Raw genomic sequence first — 7,022 nt, forward strand, 5'->3', positions numbered from 1 at the left:
TAGTTCTCTGTTTAAACATTCTAGCGTTTTTTTAACAACAACTTGATATAGTTAGCTAATTTCTTAGAATTGTAATATCTAGAACGATAAAGAACAACATTTAAAGTGAAGCATTTCTATAACCAAGTCTTGAAGAGTTAAGTAGATTTTTGATACTTTTTTGAGTATTATTACAACAGATTTAAATAAATATTTTGTTCAGATTTTTAATAATATTTCTTTTCTTTAATATTGCAGTTAACATTTGATAATGTTCGTTTGTCCAACTGACTGATTTGTTAAGCTTTGCTTTTTTTAATGTTATCACCCTCGTTTCTATTTTTTTTTAAAAATAACTAAGTAAAATAAACTTAAATTGTTTAACCTTTTTAATTAGGTATTCTGTTTTACTAATTTTATATAGATAATTAATAATTATACAATCATTTAGCTTGGAGTGAAGAATTATTAAATAATAACGTTATATTTGAATTGCTCATGGTCCTCTAATTGATATAGATTACTGTATAAATTACTCGTTATACCAACAGTTCATCATTCATCATTTATTGGGGATGATCAATTATTGGAACTAAGTTTTGGAACATTTATTGATTTCTAGAAATATTCCATTTGAGGCTAACCTGGACACATTGTTTCGACTTTATTTCACTTTATAAAAGAGTTAATAGCTGGCAGTAATTTGAACTGCTAAAACCAGTAGCATGCATAGGGTTTTGCCAGGGATGAGGGGGGGGGGGGTTCGTATTCTCAAAATTAAAAAAATGTCATTTGAGTGGAAAATATAACTTTTTTACCTTGACACCCACCTTGGTTGTTTTAGGGGGGTGTATCAAGAAGGTGTAGACTTTTGTTGTGGGAGGGGGGGAGAGGTGGAAGGGGCTGAACACCTCTGACCATCATTAAAATTACTTATATCTGCTTATCATCTATTTAAAAAGTTATCGTATCGTTTTAAAAAGTTATCGTAACTTTTGTACTGGATAAAATGGAAGCATAAAGTTTAAAAGTGAAGAAAATTTGAAATGATTTTCATATTTGGAATGATAAAGATATTTCTATAATGATGTCCATTAAATTTCACAGATTGTACAATCAAACATCTTAAAGCCTACTATTGGTCTCCTGTAATTTAAGCCTCTGCTTTTATATGCTCTAATATATTTTATTGGTTTCGATAACTTTTAAATTTACTTTAGATATTGTTTTATTAGCAGAAATCTTTCATTTGCCTTTTCAACGTATAGATTCGCCGCTACATCATTTGATCGTTCTTTCTTTAAAGGACCAATAAACGTATTATTGTATCATGTTTAAAAATTGTATTTTTGTCCAAAAATGTAATTATACCAATCTAAAATTTATGGTCGACAATAAAAAAGGGGTTAATTTCTTTTATTCCACTAAAAAGGCTTCAAATGTCAAATGTGATATAATTATAGGTGCAGTGCATGGCTTCTATGCAACTTAGGTATGCTTGTCTACGAACGCATCGTTAGAGGCATTAGGGGCCCTTTTAGTAAGAAATGTAAGGGGAGTCGACCCCTTTTAATCATTTCTATTTTTAAAATGAAAAGGTTTAATAATTTGAAGGGGTATAAATATTTACTTTGGCAATTACTCTTTAAAGGGAAGAGATAAACTCCCAAAAAATAGTTATTAACCTTCCTTGAGCTTCAGTGTAAATTATAACCTAGATAGGTCCAGATATCTGCAAGAACCTCCGTTACACAGACACATAGATAGACAAACATGCATCCTGTTGCTAATAACTGATTAACTGATAAATATGAATGATCTTTCACGTTATACAATCCTTAGTGTCACTTAATATTATGTTTTTATTAGCGCAGCAATAACAACCTAACAACATTGATGATAAAAAACATTTAGATATCTAATAATTAAGTATTGAAATGATATTCAGTTATGGGTTTTAGTAATTACGTGCCTATTTTGTGCAGGAACGTCTAAGCTTTTCAATATAAGGGGGAGGGGTAAAAAAAGGGGTTTCAAATATTTAGGGTGTGGGGGGGGGGAATCTATGGCTACACTACTATATTTATACTAATATATTCAATAAAATTTCTCCTTAAATAACCAACCTTTTTTTACACTGAGAGTATTAATGATTCTATAAAAAAAATATTTTGATAAACGAAATAGATTTTTTTCTCGTTTTATGTAGATGTAAATTTGTAAATACTTCTGCTATCATAGGCGAATTATCTTGTTAGAATATGTATAAAATAAGCAATAGTTCCACCAGATTTTTATGTACTCTAACAAAGTGATACTCACAGCTTGCTAAAATGACTATACCCCATTTACCCCATGCCCTTCCCTCATACTGGATGAAGGAACTACCCAATAAATGAGATCTATATTGACGACAAATATATTATCATTTATTCGATTGTTATTGTTTATCTAGTTGTTAAAAAGTATATGTTTGTTATGTCCATTGTTGTTCTTGATTTTTAGGAAACGTATCGTTGTCCATAATCCAATGAAGAATTTATTGAAATATAAATTTTTGTGTCCTCACAGCGTGTTTTCAAATTTTACTGATTTATAACTTTTACTACAGGGATAGTAGAATAAAACAACTATGACAATGTCCATAACAGCTCACATATATCACAAAAATTACTGAAAAACAGGATGCTTTTTATGGCCATACTTACGTCATACGTCTTAATCATTGAGATTTTTCGCTTATAACATTATGGCTAATTGTTCTAGGAATCAATATTCGACAAATAAGGTGAATATCATATAATGAATGTAATCAAAATTAAATGTTTAAATAAGCATACTGACTTTTTAATAATCATTATAGAGTTGCAAGGTGCCATAAATAGTACCTTTAACATGCTTAAATAAACTAAATCTGCCACACTTAGACAGACTGACAGATATTTGTTTCAAGAAGAAAAGTTGCACCACTATCAAAACAAGAAACTGTAAATTGCGAAGCAAATACAAGTCAATTGGGAATCTTAAAAAATATTTTTTCAAAATAGGTATTAGTTTTTAAAAATTAAAGTTAAATGTTAAAGGATAATTTGTAAGACATGATTGTTAATTATTAATATTTAGTAATTCGAACTTTACGACACGCTTTAAGAACGAAGGAAGGGAGCAGACATTTTGGCATTTTTTACTAAGTTCCCAAAGTTTTATAATAAAGATTTTTCTTATTCGTTGGCTTAACAACTTTGGTGACTTTTATGAATTTTGATTGGTTGTTTCATTAGGTTGAGTGTCATCCACGTTACATCCACTAATTGTAATCTACAGAAGGGATACTCTAGTGTATATTCATGTGAATTTACATCAATTTATCGGAAATTGTCTTATTCCTTTAGATACCTGGTATGAAGAGTTGGACCCTACTTGATATTAGAGAATATTCGCTTCTAAAACTCCACAAGGTCATACATCATTTTAATTTTTGATTTATTATCTCAACTAATCAATTAAGATGGGTGGGGGGAATTAAATTTATAATGCATTGAGGTTGCTAGACACGGGTGTCCTTGATAGAAAACAGGTTTTTTTTGACATACGTCTCACAAGACCTATGTAGTCATGACCGGGAGACAATGACGGTTCAGTACTTGACTTTCGTTAAATCACAGCTGATCATTTTTGTGGATTTTTTTGAAAATTACTTTTTTATCCAAAATTTCATAGTTTTTCCCAAAAAAATCTCAATTTTCTCACATTTGCTGCTTAGTTAGCCTAAATTTACGCAAGAAAAGTATAATAAGTAACAGCTGTACTGAAGATTGTGCCTATAACAAGATCTTTCAGAATCAATGGAATAAGATTTGTAGTCTAGAAATTGAGTAAAAGTTAATTATTTTGAATTAATGTTCAACAATAAATTTGCACGTCAGAACTGCTTCTAGCCTCCATAGGCTTTCACCTGGCTTTAACATGATTTGACTCCACAACATAAAGTTATTGCCCTCAAATTTCTTACACTAAAACATTATCTCCTATCAATCCACATGTTAAACTTCTTGTTTAAAGAGGTTAAAGTTACCATCCCTGTCCTTCAACTTTAACAAGTATGCCTCATAATACTTTCCATTAAACAGGGTACCTCTCTCCACCCTGGTATAGCCAGACCTCTATTCTAGCCGGCTGACATGTTTCACCCAGCCTATAAATCTTGATGGAAGTCAGTTAAGAATTCTGACCTTGTTTGTTAATCAACAATTTCACACACTTTTGACTCTTTCTTTATGGCACTTGTTTGCTATTGAACTTGTGGCTTGACTTTTGCCATATAAAGGGATAACCTCAAGATTCAGAATAAACTTTCAAGTATTCTTACTTTTTACTTCCTTTGGTTTCCTATAAATCAACTACCGTGAATGAAAGCCAAGACTGTCATGCATCTAGCTACATGGTCTTTAAGACTCCCTTGCCTTAGTTACTTCAGCTAAGAGCTCATATCCTCTCATTCTCTATTACTCAGAAATTCACCATGGTTTCTGCCTACTCTGCTGATTGAAAGTCATGTGGGTCTATGATTCCAAATTTAACACCACTTGATAGACAAACTGCCCGTTATTTTTGCTTTGCTAATCCTACATTTTGGTCTTCCTGTTCAACACCTTCCTAGGTCCCTTTACTACCAGTAGCTTTTAGGAAGGGTAGTATTGATCTACTTAGGACAAAGAACTTGTCTGTGTTTATTTTAAAGTGGATTTTAAAGTTGCCATTGGAAATCACACTTGAATAAAATCCAGTTATGATCATGTAACCAGCATTCACATTCACTCTAGTAATAATCTACTATTATTTTCTTCAAGCTATGAGCCAAGTGCTTTCCTGTCAGTTAGCTGCTCTTACACTATCTTGAATACACTATCTTCCAAATTATTCATCCAGCTTAGAATCCAATATGTATCTATAATCATTCTGTAGGTTCACCTATGTAAAACCTTCCATGGTTCTCACTATGACATTTAATCAGTAGTAAAGACAGGCAGTGTGTACAAAAGGCAGAGACTCAATCAAGATCAGCTATAGACTGGTCTTTACACAGATTCCAAGTTCATGTCAAACACTTACAAGTGATAATCCCACTTGTTAAAAATATTAACCTTCTACTAAGCTCTTTTGAACCAAGTACTGGTTGTATATTCAATTGTAGCCTGATATATATGGTAATATAGAACTTTAAACATGGCAACTGTGGTTGTGGATATATATGTTATACTCCAAGCAGATATTGTTTTGATGTTGAGACATCAAATCAGCCAGAAACCAATATTGAGCAGGATAACTTGTTAATATTTCAAGAAAACTTGTTTTAAAAATATAATATGTCACGAGGCATGCAACAGGGACATGAAATATGTTTTTAAAAAGTTAATTACAAGAGTTGTTTAGACATCAATTCAAATATTTACTTCAAATAACTCTTATTTCATTTCTAGACTACAAATCTTAGATTATTCAAGATTCTTAAAGATTTTGTTATTAATGATAACACAGTTTTTTAGTTCAGCTGTATTTATTATACTTTTCTTGTGTAAATTTAAGTTAACTAAGCTGCAAATGTGAGAAAATTGTAATTTTTGAAGGAAAAACTATGAAAAATTGGCCTATTAAAGTAATTTTCAAAAAAAGCCACAAAAATGATCAGCTGTGATTTAACGAAAGTCATTTACTGAACTGTCATTGTCTCCCGGTCATGACTACGTAGGTCTTGTGAGACGTATGTCAAAAAAAACCTGTTTCCTATCCAGGACACCGGTGTATAGAAATCAAGGTTTTTTCTACATTTGGGGTGTGTTCGTTTGTCTGTGCGCGACGCTAAATGTGTGATTTAAATGTTTACAAAGATTCCTGAAACTATAAGGTCTGTTTAAATGAGCATAGCTACTCTATAGCCAGATAACCAACGATTGGATTGCACAAACATGTGCATAGTATTAGGTGTTACACATCTGATTACATTTTTAACAAGGATGACAACATCCATAAAAGCGAAGCACTGAAACGGTAGGACAAACGGACATTAACACTTGTAAAGTGTCAGAACTGAATAATCATAATATAAATGTATAAGAGTCAAAGCAAAATTGTAAGTAAATTTGTTGAAAAACTGCTTGATTCAGGATAATGTTTATGGACATACTTACATTTTTAGGACTTGATTATAGATTTGCTTCGCTTATTACATTATACTTTGTTGTCCCAGGAATCAATATACCAAAAATCAGATCAATCGGATGATTAGATCACATAAAAATGTGTTGTTAAAAAAGTAGAAAATCAACTTGTATAAAAAAGAAGTACGGACATTTTGGTTATTATTATAGAGTTGCTACGCTTTCTAAATCGTACCTAACTAATAAAGGAATCACCATGCAAAATTTGAAATCGATATGACAATTCTAACATGCCTAAATTATCGAAAAAAGCTATCCGTTACGGACGGACGGACGGAACGACCCTAATTATAGAAAAGCTTCGCTTTTAAAAAATCTAAGGCTTGATGCGGTGCTATAGCGGGCATTTATCTTTAACAGGTATCTTTAGAGATATGAAAATGGGCGATAAATTAATATAAATATAAAAACAAAATTAAACCTTATGTTTAGATTATAATTATTTGTTGAAAAGTTTAAAAACACTAGTAGGTTAAAACCTTCAATAAAAATTCAAGTACCTAAAATTTTGAGGGAATCCGATAATGTGGTTGTAAAACTTTGGGTACCAGTATTATCTAAAGTCCATTATCCTCTCTCTTTCTCACCTTTCAGAATATTACTCTTGCTTCACATTACTTTCTGGGTTTACAGTATTTTAACAACTGTAAATCTTAATTATTATTTAATTTTAATGGTGTAACGGCGATACGTCAATCCTTATCAATTAATTGAGAATCATATGAGCTCTATTAATCTAAACATTTTTAGTGGGTTTAGTTACATTTTTCAACGATTTTTAAAAATATTTTCGTAGATTTTTAAAAATTTAATTTTATAAATATT

Source organism: Acartia tonsa, chromosome 8 (genome assembly GCF_053477335.1).
Source record: "Acartia tonsa isolate MP-2025a chromosome 8, ASM5347733v1, whole genome shotgun sequence".
Taxonomy (NCBI): domain Eukaryota; kingdom Metazoa; phylum Arthropoda; class Copepoda; order Calanoida; family Acartiidae; genus Acartia; species Acartia tonsa.